The sequence below is a fragment of the Enhydra lutris genome, unplaced genomic scaffold (assembly GCF_002288905.1).
Source record: "Enhydra lutris kenyoni isolate GAN:26980312 unplaced genomic scaffold, ASM228890v2 scaffoldscaffold27, whole genome shotgun sequence".
Classification (NCBI taxonomy): Eukaryota; Metazoa; Chordata; class Mammalia; order Carnivora; family Mustelidae; genus Enhydra; species Enhydra lutris.
The window spans coordinates 22,354,915-22,382,634 of NW_019154111.1; the positions used below are offsets into that span (position 1 = coordinate 22,354,915).

General features: G+C 38.2%; 1 long non-coding RNA gene across 1 annotated transcript in view; it reads left to right on the top strand.

The window, feature by feature from the left end:
* The window catches only part of LOC111152122, a 34,687-nt gene extending 7,566 nt beyond the window's left edge, over window positions 1-27,121 (top strand). Inside the window, exons 2-3 of the long non-coding RNA XR_002640903.1 lie at window positions 8,420-8,554; window positions 27,026-27,121. This is a non-coding gene — a long non-coding RNA (uncharacterized LOC111152122). The remainder of the gene's footprint in view (window positions 1-8,419; window positions 8,555-27,025) is intronic.
* The last annotated feature ends 599 nt before the right edge of the window (window positions 27,122-27,720 follow it).

The following is a 27,720-nucleotide window of genomic DNA, read 5'->3' on the forward strand; positions in this document are numbered from 1 at the left end:
ATCCCCTTCAATGTATAAGACCATGTAATACTCTTAGAACATTCCTGACAAATAGCAAACACTCTCTGAATGCATGGTGCTGTTACTGTGATGATTGCTATGATGGAATTCTGTTTGAGCATCCGTAAGTGAAGATTTGGGTTGAGCTTTGCTTGTACCAGAGCTTGTACCAGAGCTTTGCTTGTAACCACCACTAAGTTAAAGATGAGGAAGATCTAAGAGCACCTGGATGGCTCCGTCAGTTAAGCATCTGACTCTTGGACTCTTGGTTTCAGCTCAGGTCATGATCTGAGGGGTCATGGGATCAAGCCCTGGTCAGGCTCTGTGCTCAGCGGGGAGTCGGCTAGAGAGTTTCTCTCTTTCCATCTCCCTCTGCACCACCTCCCCCCCCAACTGCCTGCTCACACACACTCTCTCTCTAAAATAAATAAGACAATCTTTTTTTTTTTTTTTTAAATAAGAAAAAGGTGAGGAGGATCTAATCCCTCACTTCTCTTTCTCCTTCCTTCAAGATTCTGAACCAATTGAGAGCAAACAAGATAGTAGTGCTGCCTGGCACAGAGATGGTGTGGCTGGAAGCCGACCTCCGAGCCCCTGAGAGGTTTGTACAGTAGGCGCTTGAGGCAGCACAGGCAGCAATGAGCCAAGAACTGTGCAAGGTCCAGGTGCCCATCTGAGAGTGCAGATGTTTGCTTTACATTTTAAAAATTAAAGCTGAAAGTGCTCCGGCTGCCACTATAGAGGCTAGGCTCTCTCTTTCCGGCCGACAATTATAATTCTCCTCTCCATTGGCAAAGGAAAAGCTGGGTAGGAACCGATTTGACTTTGTTAACCTGACACTACTCCTTGTATTTACTAGTTGGGTATGAGCTAAATCACATTACAGAAACCCGTGTGGCAGAACTGTCCAGTGAAGTTGTGACTCATGTTTCCTCTTTCCCTTTAAGGTTAAATCTGAATGTCAGGTCCTTACTCCTGCTGGTATGCGGCAAGTGGATGCAGGCCTCGGCCGCTGCCTGTGGGGTCCTGCCCACCTGCCAGCAATGGGAGGGTGTGGACTTGCACACAGGATCAGCTCCACCAGGGCTTCGTGGAATTCATTAAGTTATGACACACACAAACAGAGCAAACCCTGTGTCTAGAATTTTCACTCTGTTGGGTTTTTTGTTGTTGTTATTCATGCATTTTTAATATCCTCTGTGACACTCTCTGAGTTTGCTGACACGCAGGCCTGGAGCTAATACACCATATGAAACCATGTAAAGTTCCTCAGCATAGAGCAACCATTAAATCGGTGTCAGTTATTACTATTATTAGCCCTGATCAATAGAGAAACACGGCCTACTGGATACTGGTTTCTCCCAGGTCTACCCCATCAGTTCAGTCACTCCTTGTATGAAAAGTTGCTAGTAATTGCGATTTGCTACGAATGGAAGATTTTTTTCCTTGGCATTTCTGAGAAGGCAGAAATGTTTGTCAAAGTCTCCAACACTTTGCTTAGAGAAAGGAAATGTTGATGGAAGTTCCTACATTTTGAGCCAAGGCAGAAACACACAGTGCGGATAATGAAGTTTCTATTTATAACATAGATTTGTACAGATTTCTCCACTGGAAGAACACAGGCAGTTGGACTACAGATCCCACATGTGTCCAAATATATTTTGTGTGACTTAGCTAGTCTCAAGGCTTCCCCGGGCCTGGAAACACAAGCAGATGGTCCTGGCAGGGGTGACACCACAGCCTGTTTGCTGAAAGCTTCCTCTAGAGGCTTCCTTTGGGGGAGGGAATGTGCACACTCAGTAGGGTGACCATGATCGTGCATCTGGTTTGTCTAGACTGGCCAGTGTTCTTCTGTTGCATTAGCATCTCGAGTGGTTTGGCATTTGTCACTCTCAAAAATGTTCCAGTTTAGGTGATAAATTATATGCTTACTTCAACATGAAGACACATCATATTTTCAGCTTGCCAAGGAATAAGTTCTAAAATCATAGAAGAAGATTTCTTTGCTAATGCATTAGACAATTTTGCAATAGAAGCCATAAAACTGATAGAGGTAAGAATGATGGATCTATCTGTATCTCTAAGAAATAGCTTGGGAATTAGAAGATCGAAAAGACCAAACACAGAGAAATTAGTAATGAAAAATCAAGAAGCCTAGCAGGCAGTTAACATGAACAGCCCCCAACATTTTGTAGACCTTAGTCTTGGGGTCCCAACCAGTCAAAATGCAGAGGAGGATTCTTGGAGAGTGCAGATTATGCTCCAGGACCACCACCACTCTCTGGTGGTGCTGTGTAACTCTTGGCTCATCGGTTGCTTGTGGAGCAGTACACTCTACATCCAGCCGGTTGAGCCCAGCTGAGTCCAGATATGGGGTGAGTCTGCAGGATTTCTGACTGACCATTAATCCCCACTGGATTGGGGGTCACTAGTGAGATGGCTGGAATCAGGCAGTGGGTTAGATCCCTCCATCTGGAGATAGCTAAGTCCCCTCCCACTTTCTGAAACTTTTCAGTATGTTCCAAATGGCAGGGTGTGAGAGGTAAGGAGAAGACCAGAAGATTGGTTTTGGGTAAGAATTCTTTCAATGGGAAAATCTTGAAGTGGAAGACACAAAGCGGTCAGGCATTTGGGGGCAGAAAAGGGAATTGTAGTTACCAGAGTTACCAATGTGGCTTAGATCCAAATTTGATAAAAGTATCCTTTGAGGGATTCTAGTTTTCACAGGATAGCATCCTGTACTTTCTAGGGACAAAGAAAAAAGCCTGGAAAAGTCCAGCCCAACCATTTCCTTATACTTTCAGAATTTGGGGGAGTGAAGGGGTTGGGGACAGAATAATAGAGGTAGAGGGGAGGCAAAGATCATAATCAAAAGTGTGAGGAAAGATACAAAGTATGAAAATATCATATAACATGTAATAATGCCATATATTTTTAGTAGACACACAGATAAAAGAATTATACAAACACACATAGGTTGTATGCACCCAGTGTAAGGAAACAGTGATCCTGGGGAAAAAAGGAGGGGACAGAGATGGGCCACTGCAGGGCTTTTAGTTGTCTTTGTCATTATTCTTCTCCAAATTATATTGGAAGTGAATACTTTGAAAGTAGTGACAGGACTCTGATTTCTAAGTTCCTGGATTCTTACGGGTCCTCTGAGAGCTCCATTACTCTTGACTTCCCACAGGGGTCAAGCCAGAACTGCATATTCTTGTATGAGGTTCACCTTGCTCTTCCCTCCTAGCATATTATTGCCAACATTTGCCTAAAACCCAATTATTATACATTTTGGTTACCATGGATTCTGAGTCACATATTTTCTCTCTCTTTTTTTTTAAAAGATTTTATTTATTTATTTGACAGATCACAAGTAGGCAGAGAGGCAGGCAGAGAGAGAGGAAGGGAAGCAGGCTCCCTGCTGAGGCTTGATCCCAGGACCCTGGGATCATGACCTGAACTGAAGGCAGAGGCTTTAACCCACTGAGCCACCCAGGTGCCCCATATTTTCTCTTAAGGAGAATGGTGTAATATATATATATTTGGTGTGATATTTTAACAAGTAAACTTTTTGGCCAATCAGTGACCCATATGCCACGGAGGGGGGGGGACGTGGGGGTGGAGGTAATGGCCCTGGGAAGAGTTTATACTGTGCAGGAAGTAGAATGAATTAGAGAAAATCCAATAAAGCAGTGGGTGCATGGCAAAAATCGGCTACAATGCATGGGAAGGGGTTTTCCTAGTTATAATAAGGACTCTGTCCCCTATTCATACCTTTCCAGACCAGTGATTCTCAAAATGTTGTCACCAGTTCACAGCATCAGCATCACCTGGACCCCAAACTAGACCCTCTGAATCCAAAACTATGGGGCTGGTGCCAGCATTCTGTGTTGTACAAGCCCTCTAGGTGATTCTAAGACACACTAAAGTTTGGTAACCATTTCTCTGGACTCACTTCTTGTTGCCCACAATGAAGACAGGCCATTAAAAATCACCATCACACAAGGTGCCTGGGTGGCTCAGTGGGTTAAAGCCTCTGCCTTCGGCTCAGGTCATGATCTCAGGGACCTGGGATCGAGTCGCGAATCGGGCTTTCTGCTCAGCAGGGAGCCTGCTTCCCCCTCTCTCTCTGCCTGCCTCTCTGCCTACCTGTGATCTCTGTCTGTCAAATAAATAAATAAAATCTTAAAAAAAAAAATCACTGTCACTGTTGATTTGAATCAAAAAGAAGAAATGAGAGAACAAAGAGAGTCAACAAAACCCAAGTGAAGGACAGGCCTAAGCTAGTAATTGAAGTAAACTATTAGAGAGCACTAACAATAATGTAAACAAAATTAAACATAACGATTGAAAATTATAGAAAAACCTAAAATCAAGAAAAAGATCTAAGATAATGCTAAAATTAAAATGCAATAAAATAAGCTAAAAATTAAAACTAGAAGAAGGGGAAAATGAGTGAAACTTTCGATAAAAAGAACATCTGCCCCATGTATCCTTCATACCAGGTGCTCTTCTAAGAAAGGTGACTCTTCTAACTCATGTAATTCTCTCAATAACCCCATCAGACAGAACCATTACTATTTCCATTTTATGGCAAGGGAAAGCAGGCACAGAAAGAGTAGGTACTTTGCCCAGAGTCATACAGCTTGTTAGGTAAAATGAAGAGCAAAAATCCAGCTAGGAGAGTGATAAAAAACATACCTACTAAGAGAGGCCAGTTAAAAATAAAAATAAAGCTCATGAGGTTAATGAGGTTAAAATGAAAGGTCAAGGGGCACCTGGGTGGCTCAGTCAGTTAAGTGTCTGACTCTTGATTTCAGCTCAGGTCATGATCTCAGGGTCCTAGGATTGAGTCCCACATCCCACTCTGTGTTCAGCATGAAGTCTATTTGTCTCTCTCTCTCTGTTCCTCCCCTGGCACTCTCTCTCTCTCTCTCTCTCTCTCTCGAATAAATAACTAAATAAAGTCCTTAAAAAATAATAAAATGAAAAGTCGAGAAGTAGAGGAGGAAAAATATACTTGTGGAAGCAAAGAGGAACAAGGTCTGTAATGGAGTGTGGAGGTGGATGTGCTTTCCTAGCATCAGGGCGGGGGTTGAAGAAGAGTGTGGAGAGTCTGGCACACCCTCATGGCTTCCCTATCATTTGACCCCCCCTTCAGGACTTTTCAACTCTCCACTGAAGCTGGAAGCAGATCTTCTCCTACCAACAAATATCCTTTCAGTACAAATACCTTACCTGTTACTGTGCTGGGGCCTCATTTGGTTCTTTTTTAGCAAAAGTGGAAACCTTTGCTTTGTTCTGGCTAATTGGGAGTTAATTTGCTTTGTCTCAGTTGAAGATTTTTGTTTTGTTTTGTCTGAATCTTGGGAATGATGGCGTCAGTGCTTCTGAAGACACAAAATTTCCACTCACCATTCAGCAGAGAGAAGAACCTGACTGAAGCTCATTGAAATAACTACTAAGAGTATCTGAGTTTCAGGACAATTAGAATAGTTTTTTTCTATTTTAAGTTAAGTGTGTTTCCCCCTGCTCGTTTCTTATTCTGACTCTTCAGTGAAGAGGAACTGTAATGATGGTCCATGAACAAGGACAGAATATTAGGGCAGCTCACATCTCAGCAAGCCACCTGTCTTGGAGGTGAAGAGAGAAGAACGAGGGTGCATCCACATGTGTCCTGGCTTGTAGACCTAGGATGAACTGCCTAAAGCGACAGCTAACAAGAAATGGTTGGCTTGAAAGGCAGTGGGGAGTTTCAGGGTTTGCTCTCCTCTAGGAGAAGACCAAAGAGGGGTGGATTCCTTCCTCAGCACAGATGATCAAAGCTGTGTGAAACACAAAGTCAAAACTGCGATTGGGGGCAGCTATCACTATGAAGTATAAAACTGATACTTGTACTACTTTAGAAAAAAAAAAACGTTTAGAATTAATGTTCTCTTGAACTAAAATGGAAAAAAGAAATATTGGGAATAATAAAACTGAAAGGGAAAGATGAATTGTGTGATATTAAATGATTTAGAGTACATAATTTTAGTTAATGAATAACACTTTGATTAGGTAATATCTATATAAAGTACAAAGAATTTTCAACTACCAACAAATATACTGGTAAGATGAATTTTCCTTCCCACTCCTATTCTCTGGTTCTCTGGGTTTTTCCATTCAGGAGGCAATGAAATATATATTGTCAAATTTTGTTCAAAGATTTTTTTTAAAAATACATTTTTAAAGTTTATTTATTTAGTAATCTCTACCCCCAATGTGGAGCTCAAACTCACGAACCCGAAATCAAGAGTCATATGCTCTTCTGACTGAGCTAGCAGGGTGCCCTGTATTCAAAGATTTTTAAATGTTTTGAGTTGATCAATTATTTTACATTTAATTTTCTTTTCAGAGAGGGGTACATTATGGATTGCCTTATGACAATAAGTACGTAAGATTGCCTTATGACAAATTTCCTGGTCACTTAGCCTCTACTTTACTTGACAGTTTCCAAAAAACAACCTTTCCTCTGCATTAGCACTGAAGAACCAATATTTCTCTGAAATAGAATTTTCCAGATCTTGGGATGAACATATAGGTAGAATCTGGGATATCTTTTGCTGTTAGATACAGCTTGACAAAGGGATTTTTAATAAAATATATTAGAGGATGCCATAAGATTAGCCTTAAAAAAATGAGAGTGGGAATAATAATGGTGACTGTTATTTGTCTAGTATCTACTGTGTGTGGAGTCTTTCAGTGCATTACTTCTGATTTTGAAGCTGGTAAATTAACAGAAATTCTGAAAGGTAAACATTATCATGCCTGTTTTAAGATTGAGTAACTTACCAAAGCTCTATAGTTGGTAATAGCCAAAATTTAAACTCAGGCATTTCCAGTTCCAGTTTCTCTTTTACCATATTCTCATATTGGTGCATGGTACTTCTTAAAAGGGGATGGCATGTGAAACTGCTAAGATCAAAAGAAAGGAGGAAAGAAAAGGGATCAATGTAGGAAAACATTTAAGAAGAAACCATGACCTTCAAAGAAGGCCAGGTTATTCAAAAAGTCTGGGCTTTTGTTAAAAAGAACTATTCCATGATTTATATAGCATCACAAGCTAATATTTCCCCTTTTACTAGAGTCGTTTCCTCTAGTATTTATGAGGATTATGTTGTCACGGTAGATCTCCTTTGGGAGGAGGACTTTTTTTTTTTTTTTCCTCTCTCTCCTTACTGAATGTTTGTGCTGTTGTATCTGCAGTTTCCAGTGTTGGTTCATCTGGACCTGGATACTCTGTAACTAATTCCTGGACAATTAAGCTGAAGGGTAACAATATTAGATGCAAGATCTCCGCACTGGCGCTAAGCTTTATGGTTACTGTTGGGGCATCTGTGAGAGAATATTCTAATGGTTTGCCAAGAAAAAGACTATAATAGTTACCCATTGTTGCATTTTAGTTACCCTAAAATGTAATGGTTTAAAGCAGCATTCAATGTGGTACAGTTCCTGTGGGTAGGGAATCCACGTGCCTCTGGTTCAGGGTCTTTCAGAGGTTTGCAGTTGAGGGGTTGGCTGGGGCTGTAGTCCTCTCCAGGCTTGACTGTGGGAAGATCTCCTTGCACACTCATTCATGTGGCTGCTGGTTGGAGACATCAGTTCTCTGCCACACGAGGCTCTTCATAGGGCAGCTCACAGCGTGGCAGCTGATTCCCTAAGAACAAGCAAGCAAGAGAACGAGAAAGGGTGCTTAACCTAGAATGACAGTTTTTTTGTAATTCAGTCTTGGGAATTACATGCCATCCCATATGTTGTGTTCTCTTTGGTTCTATTCCTCATAGACAGGTCAATATATCCACCCTATAGTCAAGGGGAGGGCATGGCACAAGAACAGATTAGCAGTCAGGATACAGGGATCCTTGGAGGCGGCTGTATCCAAGGGTGCCCACAAAAAAGACACTATACTCTCATTGCCTGCTCCTTTAGAACCTGTTACTACTTTGTTCCTCTTTTTAAACTGTATATTCTATTTTAAAAAAGGGGGGGGGCTATGTCTCTTTTGTTTACTAACAAATGTGATGCCTAATATATAGTCAATAAATGTTTAATAAATGAGTAGATTAAAAGATAAATTTTAGAAGTCGTTATGGTTATAATTCTCATACAAGTTAATATCTGTCAGATTTTTACTTAACTCACTAATTAATGAGAGAACAAGGAAGATATTATAAACCACTCAAATGAAAATTCAGAGTACCAACTATTTACTGTCAGATAAGCAACGCCGAGATGAATTTTTTGAATGGGTGCAAACTAGCCAAAAGCAATATTTGCAGGACTATAATTAGTGACATTCACTGGACACAATTTGCATTTCTATGGCTAGAAATTGTTCTGATTACTAATAGTTTTCTGTAACTAACTTCTCTCTCTACAGTGTTGTAAAGTAAGATGGTTGAAGGCAAAGGCAGAGATTACCTGTATTGATGAACTAGACAGTGTGTTCACTAAGTTTCAAAATCTTCCAGAACTTTTTCTTGCAAATGAATGCTACAGATGGAGAAAATGCCAGGTAAGAGAATAGTCTTAGCTCTTTTCTCTTCAAATTCGTATAAGCAGTTAGGATACGTAATTGGGACTTAAAATTCCTTGATTATTAAAGAACATTTTAAATATGTTAGAATATCATAGATGGCTCTGCCCACGTTCACAATGTTATTATTCCTTTATACACAGCTCTTGACCTTGTGGGATGGAGAGTATCTCTGGCAGTAGAAAGCAGAACCAAACTATTTCAGTTCTTCAGGGATTGATGGGGTCCTGTGGTACATTCTAGGGTCTGTGAGATCCAGGGTTCTGTCAACAAATGCCAAACGTAGGTAGACCAGCTACATAAAAATCTTGGTGGGGAGTATATGACTGTCAGGGGGTTATGTCTTTGTCAAAAATTTTTACTCATGGGCTCTATCCTAAACCTACTAAATGTAAATGTATTAAAGTGAGGCCTAAATAATCTTAAGTACTCCTCATGTCATTCTGTGTGACTGATTTTATTATGCACTAGTCTAGATCACTTCTCATTGAAGTCATTCATGGTTCTGTGGCTCTGACCAAAATGCATCTAAAGAGTTTACGGAGGCTTTGAGTCTACCAGGGATAAATTATAGATGGCTTTCTCTTTGAGTTTTTCCAGGTGAATATGGGAATAAAGACCCTTGAGAATGCATATTATGCTATCAACTTAGCTGTAAAATCATTACAGAAAAAAAAAAAATAACAAGAGGTGCCACCACAGATCTCTTGCTATATCCTCAAATCATAAACATGGCTATTATAGAATTAACTAATTTTCATAGCCTCAGTAAAAAGCCTTTTGATAGTATCCACCTGTGAAAGTTTCAACAGATATTTGCAAAATATCCTCCTAGGTCCTACTGGAATAAGAGAACGACAATTACTTAAATTTTTTTCTACCATGCAGATATTGCTGAATCATTTCAGTATACTCAAAATGCTACAACTATTTGAAATTCAAATGAACATTTTCCATCTGTAGTCTTCATTAAGATTGTAATGGTATGATTTCAGTTGTTTCTCTTGATGAATATTAGTTTTCTTGAGCTTTATACCCACTAGTTTTAATTTTGTAGTCCATAAAGTGTAACAGGTAATCTGATTTAGATTATATATATATATATATAACTGTATATATGTATATATATTATATTTACTGTATGTAAATCATAGAGTGAGAACAGACTTTAGAATGATTAATTCCAATATCCTTATCAGAAAGGGGAATGGTTATGGACTGAATTGTGTCCCTGCAAATTCATATGTCGAAGTCTAATTCCCAGTACCTCAGAATGTGACTGTGTTTGCAGACAAAATGTTCAAATAGGTAATTAAATTAAAGTGAAGTCATTGGGGTAATTCCATATGAAAGGTGTCCTGATGAGAGGAAGTTTGGACACAGGCATTGTCTTAGTCTATCTGGGCTGCTATAACAAATTATCATAGACTGGGTGGCTTATAAACAACAGAAATTTATTTCTCATGGTTCTGGAGGCTGGGAAGTCCAAGATCAGTGAACCAGGAGATTTGGTGTCTGGTGAGGATCAGCTTCCTGGTTCACAGACTGCTATCTTTTTGCCATGTCCTCGTTGGCAAAAGGGGCAAAGGCTCTCTGTGGTCTCTTGTATAAGGTCACAAATTCCATTCATGAGGGCAATACCCTCATCAACTAATCACCTCCCTAAGTACCCCCAACCTAAACCATCACATTGAGGATTAGGATTTCAACATATGAATTTTGGGGGGACACAAACATTTATGTATAACAGGCATGTACAGAGGGAAGATAATGTGAAGACACAGGGAGAAGATGGCCATCTGCAAGGGAAGGAGAAAGGACTCAGAGGTGACTAACTCTGCTGATGACCTCAATGTGGGACTTTTATCCTCCAAAACTGTGAGAGAATAAATTGTTCTTGTTTAAGCAACAGCACTTTGTTATTGCAAATGTAACAAAATAACATGGGAACCAAATTGCCCAAGGTTAAAGAACCAGTTAGCTGTAGGACTGAGACTGAAGTGTCCAAGTCTTCTGCCTCTCAGTTTGGTATGTTTTCCTTTTTGTTGTAATGCTATTAATACATGAAAAATTAATTATTAAAAAGCTTTAGTTATGCAAAATCATAGGACCGTAACAGAGTAGTTTGAAGATTGTTGTTGTTCTTCATTAACTTTCAACATTAGATGGTCTTAACAAATGTTGGATATCAGCATGGGATGCACATTAAGTGTAACACACTTAATGCCCTGAAATCCTAGACTAAGGATTGTACCATTTCAAATATACAGAGCCTATTAAAAATGAAAAACTTCGACACTTGCTGTTATAATAATCTCATCTTGGCCTCACTTCTGCTTACCAGTTTCTTAGCTTACTTTCTTACGTGCTGTGTGTAGTGTCTGCAGTCCCACAACTTTCTCTCTATGTAATTTGAATCCAGCTTCATGCTACATTGCAGATAGCTTTTTAGCCTGTAGTTCTAGCTGAGAACTTAAGATCTGGTGCTCAGGGGTTTAAACACAATCTTCAGGATTCTTTGACAGAACAAGAATTTTTCTTGACAACCTTAGAATTTTGTTCTTTCCATACTTCATCTCTAATTTGCCTACCAACTTAAATTAAGGACCCTAAGGTAATTATTGAATTCAGTTTTATAAAGTCATTAGGATCTTCCTCAATCATGAATAAAAAGCACATGGAAAATGTGTGTTGTTAAAGTAAAGCCACAAGTCCTGCAGCACAAGTGTTAGGTCAAGTGGCCAGATAAAACACAGGATGCCCAGTGCAATGTTTGGGACATACTTACACTAAAAAATTATTCATTGTTTTACTGAAGTTGGAATTTAATCGAGTGTTCTATATTTTATTTGGTAAACCTGACAACCCTAAATTTTATGTGATTTAATAATAGATTAAATACCAGGATTTCACCATGTAATGAAGGACCCCAGAACTTTCTCTTCCTAAGCTATGCAAAGAAGGTTGTGTTAAGCACATTTGATGCTTAGTTTCTCAAAACGGAGACCCACTTATTGGAGAAGAAGTGATATAAATAAGAAGTAGATTATTAATTAACATCTTATAAAAACTACCAAACTAACTTATTTATAAAGGAAGACCAAGTTATTGCTTATTGCACTAAAGGAGGTCACTCTATTGGCTGTGCTTTGCAAGTGTCTCAGGAAGGGAAGGTGAAAGGCAGGGTATTTGTAAGGGTTGGGGAATCTAGTGTAAGGCAGGTCTTTCAAAGTAGTAAGAGGGCGGATTAGGATTGGGCAAAGTTTATGAAATAATAGTTTAGGATTGGTGGACCCAACAATGAAGGGGTTTAAAGTTAGCCTTGAAGAATTAACAACCTTTGATGAGACTGATGAATGATCTATTAACTCTGATGAGGGCAAGTTTAGTGGTTGAGTATTTGGATAAATGGATTTTTAGAAAGTTCTTATAATAAATAATAAACAACAAATAACAAAAGCAACAATAACAGTATTAAAACAATGAATTCAAAGTTGATTTGGAATTTCATCTTCTGGAGCAAGAATTTTGTGAACACTGAGTGCTCTGTAGTAAAGTCATCTTTATGTAGTCAGAAAGCTGCATAGCCATAAATCATTGGTTCTCTAAGCGTGGTCCAAGGAGCACTGGGATCCTGAGATCCTTTGAGAAGGTCACCAAAGTTGTCTCTTTTCCAACTGCATGTCTATATGAGGCCACATGTTCTTGATAAATTTCAACCAAGACATTATATTTCAAGGACTGAACCAGATGAGAACCTCTCTTCTATTAAGCCAGACATTAGGGATTTGCAAAAATGTTAAGCACTGCTGTTTTTCTTGCATTTTTTGGTTGTGATTGTCAAGAACTCTAAAGGGTCTGAGGTTTTACTCTACTTGCAAGTTAACAGATTAGCTTACCACCATTTAATGGAAGGCTGGCTGAAGACATGAAGCTCCTATGTCAGAATTTAAAGACTTTATTATTCACAGCAAAACCATAGCCAGGGTGTCGGTATGTTTACATCAGTTTCCCCCAGTGAGGACAAGTCCCACAGGGGCAGCACAGCCAGGCCTGGATGGATGCCTGGACACAGAATGGTTGCATAACAGGAGAAGCAGACTGAGCATGGGGGGCCTACCATTCACAGCTGGCAGTAAGCAAGCTTGCTTGCTGTCCTGGAGGGAGACCCTGCTTTACCCTGCAGGGCTACTTACTGCCTATACAACCATGAGGAAACATAAGTAAAGAGCCATCAGAGCATTGCCTTCTTGACACACATAGCAAGTTGTCTTGAAGCATGAGACATTTATGAAGGCATGTTGTTTAGCAGTTATTTTTCATAAAGATATTTGTTACCATATACATGTATTGCTTTTAAATGATATATAAACTTTTCTCCGTTTTAGTTTGTCATTGGTAAATATCAACAGTTATAATCCCTGTAAAACTTGCTCTTTGGGATCCTCAGTAATATTTTTTAAGAACATGAAGATGTTGGTGCCTGGGTGCCTCAATTGGTTAAGCAATGGCCTTCAGCTCAGGTCATGATCCAGGAGTCCCAGGATCAAGTCCTGCCTCAGGCTTCCTGCTCAGCAGGGAGTCTCTTTCTCCCTTTAACACTCCTGGTCTTATGCTCTCTCTATCTCTCTCTCAAATAAGTAAATAAAATCTTTTTTAAAAAAAATGAATATGAAGATATCCTAAGACCCAAAGTTTGAAAATTCTATTGCAGATAGTTTTATTTCTTACCATTATAATCCTCTTAGTTCCTTCATCTTAGTCCTAGAGATCATTTCTTTATTGCTGCCAAGGAATGCAAATAGGTTTTTGTACTACTTGAGAAGAAGCTTTTTTATTTTTTTTTTTATTTAAAAAAAAATTTTTTTTTAAGATTTTATTTATTTAGATAGAGATCACAAGTAGGCAGAGAGTCAGACAGAGAGAGAGAGGAGGAAGTAGGCTCCCCACTGAGCAGAGAGCCCGATGCAGGGCTCAATCCCAGGACCCTGAGATCATGACCTGAGCCGAAGGCAGAGGCTTAACCCACTGAGCCACCCAGGCACCCTGAGAAGAAGCTTTTTTAAAGATTTTATTTATTTGAGAGAGAGAGAGAGACAGTGAGAGAGAGCATGAGCAAGGAGAAGGTCAGAGGGAGAAACAGACTCCCCTTAGGGCTGGGAGCCCGATGCGGGACCTGATCCCAGGTCTCAGGGATCATGACCTGAGCCGAAGGCAGTCGCTTAACCAACTGAGCCACCCAGGTGCCCAAAACCAAGCATTTTTAAAGATTTTATTTATTTGAGAGAGAGAGAGAGACAGTGAGAGAGAGCATGAGCAAGGAGAAGGTCAGAGGAAGAAACAGACTCCCCTTAGGGCTGGGAGCCCAATGCGGGACCTGATCCCGGGTATCCGGGTAGAAGAAGCTTTTTTAAATGTTTCCTTGATACCTCACCACTGCTGGTCCCCATTGCGCTGTTTGTTCCAGAGAGATTTTCCATCAAAGGCCCTGCTACCTGGATTTTGCAGGGGGGCTTTCGGCTTTTTATCCCTCACTACTTGGTGTCAGGATGGGAAGAGTCAGGTCTGAACTTTGGCAGAGTGACATATGCCATTAGTTAATTTTTCAGGTCTCTTTTATTAGAAATCCTCTGAACAGTTTTTATTTGTTTGTTTTTCCTTTGGATTTTTCTTTGTTCTTCATGTTTATTTAGGAAAACTTCCTTTCTCTCAAATTTGTCTGACAGGACTCTTTGGACATTTTTTGTTATGTATATTTATCCCTTATGTATTTATATAGAATGTGTGAGATACACATATATATCTCAGGACTCCTTGGCCAGGTTTGTATTTTGATAGCACAGGTCCTCTCAGTTGGTTTTGTCTCCTTTCTTGTTGCATTTTCCCAGGGCAAGACATCCCAAAGTTTTGTTACAGAATAGCCACTTAATGATGCCTTAGCCCTTATAGAAGATGGTAACATTAAAATTTGTACGGCAATATATGAAATTTACTTTCTAACTTACACATGTTTATAATATTTCTTTAACAATGAGCAGGTATTATCTTTTTCAAGCAAAAAAATATACTTAATTAGAGAAATGGAAAAGAGATTTTTAAAAAATATAATAATTAGTTGGCAGCATAGACTTTGAATGCCTTCAAATTCAAATGGATTAGATTGCAGTTTCCTTAAGTTCAGAAATTATGTCTTATTCATCTTGCCATCCTGAACACCTAAGAAAGTGTCTGAGCATACCATGGGTGCTTGATAAGTGCTTATTAAAGAGATGAATAATAACAAAAATTTTTCAAGTGCTAGTTTCGCAAAGTCACAAAACATCCTTATGGAAGTATCTTCTTACTAGGTCATTTGAACTTCACTATTCAGACTTCCAAATTCCTGAACAAAATTCTGAGACTGAATTCATACAAAATTCCATAACTGAATATATCCAAACTATTCAGCTGAACCGTCTAAAAATTCTTTTTCTGTAGAATGGTCAAATAATAGCTCTTCCATGTGATTTATCCTAAATGATTCTTAGTCAGTGTTAATTTTTTTGTTGTATATAATTTAATAGAGGAAAATAGGGCAAAGAAAACAGGTAGCTGATCCCTTAAATGAAACAGCCTCATTGTGCTTCTGTATTGCTGTAAAGGGGTTAGATTCAGGCTGGGGAGAAGGTACTAGGTGAGGATACTGTGACACACAGTAATGATTTTGGCTTCTGCTTGGAGCAAAACATGAAGTTGATGGGAGATTGGGAGCCGAAGAACGATAACATTTATCTTACATTGAATAGGTTCTGTCCGGCTTCTGTGTGTGGGGTTGGGGGGCAGTGTGGAAGCAGGGTGACCCTTTACAGTAAGCTGCACAAAAGATGACATCAGCTTGGCGAATGAGGTAGCAGCAGAGTGGGAGGAAGTGGTAGGACTGTGGATCTATTTTGAAGGTGTAGCTGGCAGTATTTGCCTACAGATTGGACATGGGTGTGGGAAAGAGAAGAGTCAAGAATGACTCTGAGGATTTTGGCCTGAGTTACTGGAAGAACCTTACAAACCAATTAAATAATGATGAACGTCTCAGCGGAAAAATAGATTACGATATAATTGAACTTAAACAAAAAGTGATTTTTTTAAGGCAGTTTTTTTAGCAGACCTTTTATTGAAGATAAGTGTACAAATCCTAAGTGTATAGCTGGACGCATTTTCACATAGTGAACAAAAGCACATCCACATAACCAGATCACAAAACAGAACATCACTTGCACGCAAGGAAACGCAACCCCCCCCACCCGAGGTAATTATTCTTAAAATTAACTCTGTATTTAACTCTGTTAAACCTCTTCTGCATAGCAAATGATGTCGAGCAACAGACCACAGAGTAAGAGGTATCTTCAGAAATTAGAGGAGGAGTTTAAGAAACCTGCCAACAATCGTGTGATGGGAATTAGTCATCCACTTGATCTCATGAAATTCATACTGAAAAGCTCTTTCCTAATAATACAACATGAGACAGACACAAAGTAAAAATAGATACATTTTCTGCATAGATGTCAAAATTAGGAAGTTCACTAAAAAGTTGTTAAGAAAAAAAAAGGAGCCCTGAGTTGACAAAAAAGAAACTTTGAAAAACTGAAGTTGGCTATACTAAGGTCCAATGATCTGTACTTTTAAAGTAAAACATTCCTTATCTGGAAAGCTTGGTGAAAGCAAGGATCAAAGTAAGAGGATTTAGAAGATGCTGAGTCTGAAAACTGGACTTAGAACACAGAAACTAAGTTACAGTTTTTCTCAGAAGTTACATATGAAGAAATCTATGAGCCAACATGAGTGTGTGAAGGGCCGGAGGTGGAAGGGGCAGGGAAACTAAGAAATGAAATTAAGTTTCCAGGTGACTGTTTCAGCCTCCTCCCCTTTCTACCTCCAAATACCTTGGAATTAAAAATCTTACATTAGAAAAAGAAGAGGCCTTGATATTGGAAATAATATAGGAAATTGTTTATTGCTGATTGGAAAAAGACACAGGAATACATTTATGCAAATATAATTTTTTTTTCTTCTTAGACAATATGAAAGGAAAAAGAATCATTTTAGAACTCCAAGAAATGACCAGAATTTGTCCAAAGCCAGTTAAGGACCTTTTAGTGATTAGCAGAAAGCAGCAGAGCAAGCCTTAAATTGTAACCAAAGAAAGACTCCATCAATATGTATTGATCCCTATTCTGCCCAGAGACACTATACTACTTATTAATATACCTAACTTCCTTTGAGTTATCTTTCTTAATTTTACAGGCTGGGTTTCATTATTTTGCATCTGAGGTCGTGTCTTCTGAAGTCATTTAACAGGCATGACAGTTTAATGCCTAAAACCAGAAAACAGAGACATGAGTTGTATCATACCTTGATAAATTATCTAGATAATTTATCTCTAAAAGGCCAACTTAAAAAGATACTCATACTTAGCATCCTCCCAAAGAGGTTCTTGAAATTAGATCTCCATCTAAACAAATGGTAATCATCATGCTTTTATGAATTACCCAAATGAGACTCATTATGTAAAGTGTTTTATAATCAGAAAATCTTTCAACATTTCTAATTCTTTTGGTTTATTTTACCTATTTATTCTAAGTGATGATTGTGTCTACACACTTGTGTATCATCTTAATGTAAAGACACCATGGCCGTCAGAAAATTTAGGCATATTCCAGTGATGTCTGTAAATCTTTCAGTTGTGTTCATGGAGCTGTCCACTCTTCCTATTTTATTAATATTCTAATCGTCTTCACAAGTACTTATAGATACATCTTCTTTCCAATACCAGCCTGAATAGCCTGCATGTTCTTGATGGCAAGAGCAGTATGAATTTTGTTTACCACTATATTCCAGTTGGCAACCATACAAAGTTGGGCATAAAGTTGGTACCTCATCAATATTTGTTGAAAGAATAAGTGAATGAATATCAAACTTGTGGAGGCCACCATGCACTGGTGAGAAACCAACCGTAATAATACCCTGAAGTTTGTCTTTATTTTTCTTCGCTCTTCTGGCATTGATACCATCCACCCACAGCATTCTGTCAGGAAGCCTATCAGAAGACTGGGAAACATGTAAGTTTAAATCACCCAAGCTGTGTTTGCCATGTGCACTTATGCCAAGCCTGGCGATACACCTGGCTCCGCCTCAAATATCCATGTGTTACTGCAGACACATAATGATGTGAGTAGGATTGCGTGTGAACATGCTCTTGAAATTTTTGAAATAAGAAATATTTTAGTGCAACCACATTCACTCATCTTTCACTTGATTTCAGATCCCTGTCTCTGAAAATGCTATTTTGTAGTCACATAATTTCTACCAAAACTAAAGGAAGTGAAAGGCATGGATGGTACCCTGTTTTCCTTGGAACCATCTCTATCAGTTGTCCAATAGTCTGTTGAAAAAAGAAAAAAACAAAATCTTATGATGAGTATTTCTAAGGTTGTTTTGATTCCTCCTACCTCCCCTATCACAATTAGTCAGCAAAAAAGGAAAGAATGTCAATATTTGTTAAGTGTCCCCATGTGACAGACACCTTCTATGTAGGATCTAATTTAACTTTGCAACAATGCTAGCATGTAGGTCTTACTTACCTAATTTGCATTTGAGACTACTAGAAATGGAAGTTAACTGCCCAAGGGCGCATAGCTAATTGAACATCAGAAGTAGGATGTGAATCTGCCTGTTTTCTTCTAAAATCTTTGCAATATCCTCAACATCTCAGTGCAATAAGTGTGTGGTGGAATTCACAGAACTCTGATAGAGATCTCAAATTCATTTAAGCATCTTTTTTTCCTCACCTGTATTTTCATTACTCTGCTGTTGGCAGATTTTTTTAATGGGGAGAGTGGGTAATGTGGACACTCCACTATGGGAAATTTTTTAAAAAGTAATAACATGTAATTAAAAACTGTACGTGTGTTTAAGTATCTGTTTTGCCTTTTCAGTTTCCCAGCTTATTTAGTTCTAAAAGACAGAATTATTGAAATAAACTTTTCAGTGTGTAGAAACATTCACTCAAGAAAAAGGTTCCTTGCTCTTAAAAATATTTTTGTTGGAGCAACATAGAAAGGTACCACAGAAGCCTATTTGAACAAATTACTTGAATCAGCAGCTCTGTACAGACACAGCCTGAAAGATTCATGAATTCAGGTATACATTTTAAAAGGAGACCTAACATTTCAGGGTTCCAGCCCTGTTTGGAGGCATACCTTAAATAAACATTTATTGTACCCTACTGTTTTCTGACTATGACTAGTTTCTTAAAATGTTGAAACAATGAACTTACCTTTGCACAGGACACATGCATAATCTTTCCCAGGAGTTATTTGGGCTGGGGATTAGATAGAATTTCATTGTCTGTTATTTCCATGAAATTCGGGTTTTAAAAAAAAACAAACCTTTTTATTTTATTTTATTTCTTTTCAGTGTTCCAGCATTCATTGTTTATGCACCACACCCAGTGCTCCATGCAATACATACCCTCCTTGATACCCACCACCAGGCTCATACAACTCCTCATTCCCCTCCCCTCCAAAACCCTCAGTTTGTCTCTCAGAGTCCACAGTCTCTCATGATTTGTCTCCCCCTCCAGTTTCCCCCAATTCACTTTCCTCTCCAACTCCCAATGTCCTCCGTATTATTCCTTATGCTCCACAGGTAAGTGAAACCATATGATAATTGACTGTCTCTGCTTGACTTATTTCACTCAGCATAATCTCCTCCAGTCCCGTCCATGTTGATACAGAAGTTGGGTATTCATCCTTTCTGGTGGAGGCATAGTATTCCATTGTATATGCAGGCCATATTTTCTTTATCCATTCGTCTGTTGAAGGGCATCTTGGCTCTTTCCACAGTTTGGTGACTGTGGCCATTGCTACTATGAACATTGGGGTAATGGCCCTTCTTTTTACTACATCTGTATCTTTGGGGTAAATAACCAGTAGTACAATTGCAGGGTCATAGGGAAGCTCTATTTTTAGTTTCTGGAGGAATCTCCACACTGTTTTCCAAAGTGGCTGCACCAACTTATATTCCCATCAGCAGTGTAAAAGGGTTCCCCTTTCTCCACATCCTCTCCAACACTTGTTTTTTCCTGTCCTGTTAATTTTGGCCATTCTAACTGGTGTAAGGTGGTATCTCAATGTGGTTTTGATTTGAATCTCCCTAATGGCTAATGATGATGAACAATTTTTTTATGTGTCTGTTAGCCATTTGTATGTCTTCTTTGGAGAAGTATCTGTTCATGTCTTCTGCCCATTTTTTGACACGATTATCTGTTTTGTGTGCGTTGAGTTTGAGGAGTTCTTTACAGATCTTGGATATCAGCCCTTTGTCTGTAGTGTCATTTGTGAATATCTTCTCCCATTCCATGGGTTGCCTCTTTGTTTTGTTGACGGTTTCCTTTGCTGTGTAGAAACTTTTGATATTGATGAAGTCCCAAAAGTTCATTTTCGCTTTTGTTTCCTTTGTCATTGGAGACATATCTTGAAAGCAGTTACTGTGGCTGATGTCAAAGATGTTACTGCCTATGTTCTCCTGTAGGATTTTTCTTTTCTTTTTAAGATTTTATTTATTTATTTGACAGACAGAGATCACAAGTAGGCAGAGAGGCAGGCAGAGAGAGAGAGAGGAGAAAGCAGGCTCCCCGCAGAGCAGAGAGCCCGATGTGGGGCTTGATCCCAGGACCCTGGGATCATGACTGAGCCGAAGGGCAGAGGCTTTAACCCATGAGCCACCCAGGCACCCCTTTCCTCTAGGATGTTGATAGATTTCTACCTCACATTGAGGACTTTTATCCATTTCAAGTTTATCTTTGTGTATGGTATAAGAGAATGGTCGAGTTTTATTCTTCTACACATGGCTGTTCAATTTTCCCAGCACCATTTACTGAAGAGACTTTCCTTTTTCCACTGTATATTTTATCCTGCTTTGTCAAAGATTATTTGACCATAGAGTTGAGGGTCCATATCTAGGCTCTCTACTCTGTTCCACTGATCTATGTGTCTGTTTTTGTGCCAGTACCATCCTGTCTTGGTGATCATAGCTTTGTAGTAAAACTTGAAATCAGGCAACATGATGCCCTCAGTTTTGTTTTTCTTTTTCAACATTTCTTTAGCAATGTGGGGTCTCTTCTGGTTCCATACAAATTTTAGGATTGTTTGTTCCAGCTCTTTGAAAAATCCTGGTAGAATTTTGATCAGGATGGCATTGAAAGTATAGATTGCTCTAGGCAGTATAGACATTTTAACAATGTTTATTCTTACGATCCATAAGCATAGAATGGTCTTCCATTTTTTTGTGTCTTCTTCAGTTTCTTTCATGAGTGTTCTGTAGTTCCTTGAGTACAGATCCTTTACCTCTTTGCTTAGGTTTATTCCCAGGGATCTTATGGTTCTTGGTGCTGTAGTAAATGGAATCAATTTTCTAATTTCCCTTTTGATATTTTCATTGTTAGTGTATAAGAAAGCCACTGATTTCTGTACATTGATTTTGTATCCTACCACATTACTGAATTGCTGTATGAGTTCTAGTAGTTTGGGGGTGGAGTCTTTTGGGTTTTCCATATAAAGTATCATGTCATCTGCAAAGAGAGAGAGAGTTTGACTTCTTCATTGCCAATTTGAATAACTTTTGTTTCTTTTTGTTGTCTGATTGTTGTTGCAAGGACTTCTAGTACTATGTTAAATAAGAGTGGCAAGAGTGGGCATCCTTGTCGTGTTCCTGATCTCAAAGGGAAGGCTGTCAGCTTTTCCCCATTGAGAATGATATTCACTGTGGATTTTTCATAGATAGATTTTATGAAGTTGGGGAATGTTCCCTCTTTCCCTATACTTTGAATCATTTTCATCAGGAACAGATGCTGTATCTTATCAAATGCTTTTTCTGCATCAATTGAGAGGACCATGTGGTTCTTCTCTCTTCTTTTATTGATTTGTTCTATCACATTGATTGATAGGAGGAGGAATGCCCAACAGAGGAAAAATTCAGAGACTGTGCCATCTCCATGAAAGCTATTGGACATGGACATAAACAGTATGTTGGAAAGGGAATTCAGAGTAACAATTATCCAGGCAATGGCTAGGTTGAAGAAAACCAATCTTTCTAGAAAGACCTCAAGACACCTGATTGTGAAATTGATGAATCATAATTTTAGATAGAAGATCTTGAGAGCAGCTAGGGGGAAGAGATTCCTTACATACAGAGGAAGGTCCATCAGAATAATGTCAGACCTGTCCACAGAAACCTGGCAAGCCAGAAAGGGCTGGCAAGACATATTCAGGGCACTAAATGAGAAGAACATGCAGCCAAGAATACTTTATCCAGCAAGACTGACATTCAAAATGGATGGAGAGATAAAGAGCTTCCAAGACTGGCAAGGTTTAAAAGAGTATGTGACCACCAAGCTGGCAGTATAAGAAATATTAAGGGGGGGTTCTATAAAAAAAGAAAGAACCCAAGAGTGTCATAGAACAAAAATTTACAGAGACAATCTGTAGAAACAAGGACTTCACAGGCAATATGATATCAATAAAAACGTATCTTTAAATAATCACTCTTAACGTGAATGGCCCAAATGCTCCCCTAAAATGGCACAGGGTTGCAGATCAGATAATATGACAGGACCCATCCATATGTTGTCTACAACAGACCCATTTTGAACCGAGGGATACATCCAGACTGAAAGTGAAGGGATGGAGAAACATCTTTCATGCCAGTGGGCCTCAAAAGAAGGCTGGAGTAGTGATTCTCATATCAGATAAATTAGATTTTGAACTAAAGACTATAGTCAGAGATAAAGAAGGACACTACATCATTCTTAAAGGGTCTATCCACCAAGAAGATCTAACAATTGTAAATATTTATGCCCCCAGTATTGGAGCAGCCAACTACATAAGACAACTGTTAATTGAGATAAAGATTCATATTGATATGAATACATTAATAGTAGGGGAATCTTAACATACCAATCTAAGTAATAGATCATCCAAGCAGAAAATCAATAAAGAAACAATGGCATTAAATGACACATTGGACCAGATGGACCTAATATATACAGAATATTCATTCTTCTCAAGTGCATATGGAACTTTCTCCAGAATAGACCACATACTGGGTCACATATCAGGGCTCAACTGATACCAAAAGATTGAGATTATTCCCTGCATATTCTCAGACCACTATGCTTTGAAACTGGAACTCAACCATAAGAAAAAGCTTGGAAGGAACTCAAACACTTGGAACCTAAGGACCACCTTGCTTAAGAATGTTTGGATCAACCAGGAAATCAAAGAAGAACTTAAACAATTCATGGAAGCCAATGAGAAGGAAGACACTTTGGTCCAAAACCTATGGGATACAGCAAAGGTGGTCCTAAGGGGGAAATACATAGCCATCCAAGCTTCCCTCAAAAAAAAAATGGAAAATCCAGAATACACCAGATCTCTTTACACCTTGAAGAACTGGAGAATCAACAACAAATTAAGCCTGCCCCACACACAAGAAGGGAAATAATCAAGATTAGAGCAGAGATCAATGAGATAGAAACTAGAGATACAGTAGAACGCATCAATGAAACTAGGAGCTGTTTTTTTTTTTAAAGAATTAGTAAGATTGATAAACAATTGGCCAAACTAATCCAAAAGAAAAGAGAGAGGACCCAAATTAATAAAATTATGAATGAAAAAGGAGAGATCACGACTAACACCAAGGAAATAGAAACAATCATCAGAAATTTTTATCAACAGTTACATGCCAATAAGTTAAGCAACCCAGGCGAAATGGATGCATTCCTGGAAACCTATAAACTTCCAAAACTGAATCAGGAAGAAATTGACAACCTGAATAGACCAATATCTAGTAACAAGATTGAAGCAGTGATCAAAAACCTCCCATAAAACAAGAGCCCAGGACCTGATGGATTCCCTGGAGAACTCTACCAAACATTCAACGAAGAAATATTACCTATTCTCCTGAAGCTGTTTCAAAAAATAAAAACAGAAGGAAAACTTCCAGACTCTTTTTATGAAGCTAACATTACCCTGATCCCCAAACCAGGCAAAGGCCCCGCCAAAAAGGAGAATTTCAGACCAATATCCCTGAGAAATATGAATGCTAAGATTCTCAACAAGATCCTAGCTAATAGGATCCAACAGTACATTAAAAAAAATTATCCACCATGACCAGGTGGGATTTATCCATGGAATGCAAGAGTGGTTCAACATTTGCAAATCAATCAATGTGATGGGGGGGAAAAACCAAAACCTTTTTAAAACCTTACATAACTTGGTTATGTAAGACGATCCTTGCTTCTAAGTGCTTCCTGGAGGAGGCAGGGAAGGAAGAAAATAGTGACATTTTGGTAGATAGGAACATTTTATTAAAAATCAGTTCTAACAGAGATGAATCATAGCGAGGGAGAAATATATGCATGGATATGTGTTTAATCTATATCCTCAACTGCAAGAATTTGAAGCCTTTGTAAATGTATAGATACATACATACATAAATACATACACAGATATGTAATTATACACATGCATTTATTTACATATATGTATAAAACTGATGAGTTTTTATTTGGTTTATTTGCAGAAAATAATAGGCCTCAAAAAAGCACTGAAAGTGAGTTACAGCCATCTTAGCTCTTCAAAGGATGTTTTAACCCCCCATCATCAAACATTTACAGTGAAATATATTTTGATTCAGTGTTTTCTTCTACACAAGCACAATAAAGAGAGCATATTTTTTCTTCCAATAATTGAAATGTGCTATTAAAAATAACTCCTATTTGTATTCTCATCTTGCAGTATTTTTGACTCATTGTATTTGTTTATAAGTTCTATATTATATGACATTCATTGGCCATTGAAACAATTTTCTAGGTATGTCTCTTCAAGTAAGAGAAATAAAAGCAAAATTAAACTATTGGTACTACATCAAAGTAAAAAGCTTTTGCACAACTAAGGAAACTGTCAGCAAAACAAAAAGGCACCCTACTGAATGGGAAAAGTTAATTGCAAAAAAATGTAGGAACTTATACAACTCAACACCTTAAAACCCCAAATCATCTGATTAAAAATGAGCAGAGGATCTGAATAGACATTTTTCCAAAGAAGACATACAGATGGTCAACAGACACATGAAAAGATACTCAGCATCACTAATCATCAGGGAAATGAAAAGCAAACCACAATGAGGTTTGCTTTTTCTAGTGGTTTGCTTTTTCTAACACCTTGCATGTGTTAGAAAGGCTAATATCAAAAAAAAGATAAGTGTTAGTGGGATATGGTGGAAAAGGAACCCTTGTGGACTGTTGTTGGCAATGTAAATTGGTGTAGCCACTCTAGAAAACACTATGGAAGTTCCTCAAGGAATTAAAAATAGAGCTACCATATGATCCAGTAATTCCACTACTGGGTATTTACCCAAAGAAAATGAAAACACAAATTTGCAAAGATATATGCATCCCTGTGTTCATTGAAGCATTATTTACAATAGCCGAGATATGGAAGCAACCCTAGTGTCCACTGACAAATGAATGGATAAAGAAGATATATATATATATAAAGATGTATTTATATATATCACACATATATTAGACAGCCATAAAAAAGAATGAAATCTTGCCATTTGCAACAACATGGATAGACCTACAGGGTATACTGCTAAGTGAGATAAGTCAGAGAAAGACAAATCCCATATGATTTCACTCATATTTGGAATTTAAGAAACAGAACAAAGAAAAAAGATACCAACCAAAAAACAGGCTCTTAAAAATAGCAAACTGGTGGTCACCAGAAGGGAGTTATGTGGGGGAATGGGTGAAATAGATAAAGGAGATCAAAAGTATATTTATCTTGGTGAACACTGAGTAATGTACAGAGTTATTGAATCATTATTTTGTATGGAAACTAGTACAATACTGTATATTATATTTCAATAACTTTTTAATTTTAAAAATTCATGTCTCTTTCCCATCTTGTAGTATTTTTACTCATTGCAGAGACTCAGTATATCTTTGTATAGTTGAGCTGTGTTCTTGTATTTTGCCACAGTTGTGCACAAATTTCAATCTTTTCCGCTCTAATCAGATCCACTAAGTCTAAGTGTTTAGAATTAACTTTGTGTATTGCATGAATTATCTTTATCATATATAGGTATTTATTTTAAATATATTGAATTTGGAAACCTCAAAACACTCATAGTTTTGTGGGGTTTTGTTTTGTTTTGGTTTTGTTTTTTGGGTTTTTTTCTTTTTACCTTCTGGAAAGGGTAAAGGAAAGAACATCCTCTTTTATTGAATGCCTGCTACTGCTGTTCCAGGTAACTTGCGTAAGTATTATCACAGAGTCATATCATTCATATGCCAGTAGCCAGTGCTAATATTATCAGTCCCTATTAAAACGAGGAGAACTTGCTTTATCTTACTCATTTCAGTGGATCTTGGATTGCACACCAGACTTCCAAATAGTTACTAGTTATTTTGTTAATTTCATACTTGAGAATCATGGATTTTTTTTAAAAGATTTTATTTATTTATTTGACAGAGATCACAAGTAGGCAGAGGCAGGCAGAGAGAGGGGGGAAGCAGGCTCCCCGCTGAGCAGAGAGCCCGACGTGGGGCTCGATCCCAGGACCCTGGGATCATGACCTGAGCTGAAGGCAGAGGCTTTAACCCACTGAGCCACCCAGGCGCCCCAAGAATCATGGATTTTTAGAGCAGAATTCAAATAACAATCTATGGCTTGAATTTTCTTTGTACAGTTTCATTAGGTATTTATTCAGCAGAAGATTATATTCCTTGCCACAAGGGGTAACTCAGTACCTCCCACCTGTGAACCACTATGGCTCTAAGAAAATTCTTTCTAATAAAGAGCAGGAATTTTCCCCTTCTAAAATCCATCCACTGGTTCTGAATTGATTCTTTGGGGCCATGCAGAAGCAGTCCAACAATTATTTGCTAGCATATTAGTTTCCTAAGTAGGGTTTCTGTAACAAAGTGCCACAAACCACAAACTGGATTGCTTCTAACAGTAGATATTTGTTCTCTTCTATTTCTGCCTTATTGGCTGGGCCACTCTCTCACTGAAGATTCTGGGAGAAAATCTGTTGCATACCCTTCTCTTAGCTTCTGGTGTTGCCAGCAACTTTTGGCATTTCTTAACTTATAGATGCATCACTTCCTTTTTTTGCCTCCATCATTACACAATATTTCTCTGTGAATCTATGCCTGTGTTTCCTCTTCTTATAAGGACACCATTCATATTGGATTAGGGCTCGTCCTACTGATACCACCCGAATAATAACATCTACAAAGACCCTATTTCTAAGTAATCCCATGTTCAGAGATACCATGGGTTAGGACTTCTACATATCTTTTAGGGGACCTAATTCAACTCATAACACTGAGCATCTTCTCTGTTCCAGGGTTTGAACTATTAACTGAAGAACATAAAGGGGGGAAGGAAAAGATGAAATAAAAAGATGAAATGACTGCACTCTGAAGGATCTCAGTCTAGTCGGAAAAAGGTACATAAAATTAGTACATGTTCAGGGACATCTGGCTGGCTCAGTCAGAGGGGCATGCAACTCTTGATCTCGGGGTCCTGAGTTCGAGCCCCACATTGGGCATAGAGATTACTTAAATAAATAAGTAGACTTAAAAAAAGAAGAATTAGTACATGCCTAAAATGGGTGAGAACAAAAACGCAGAGAACAGAAGAAGCCATCCGCCCTGATTAGGCAGGTAGAGCAAGGCTTCATAGAGGAGGTTACTTCTTTTTTTTTCCCATTAATTTTCTGCTTGATTATAAAACAAAATTCATATTCAGTGTAGATCATTGGAAAATATGAAAAGCATAAAACAAATAAAAATCTTAAACTTTCCCTCAAGGGTAAAATAGTTACTATTTTAGTGAACATTTTCCAGTATTTTCTCTGTACATGTATAAAAACTTTTATACAAAAATGAAATTGGTATAATATTTGCTATAATTTCTATAAACAATTTTTTTCTGTTTAATAGGATGTCAAATTTTTTTCACTTCATAAGATATTCTAGAATATTTTTTGAGTTATATAATAGTCTATTTTGTAAATGGATTACAACTTCTTTAAACTGT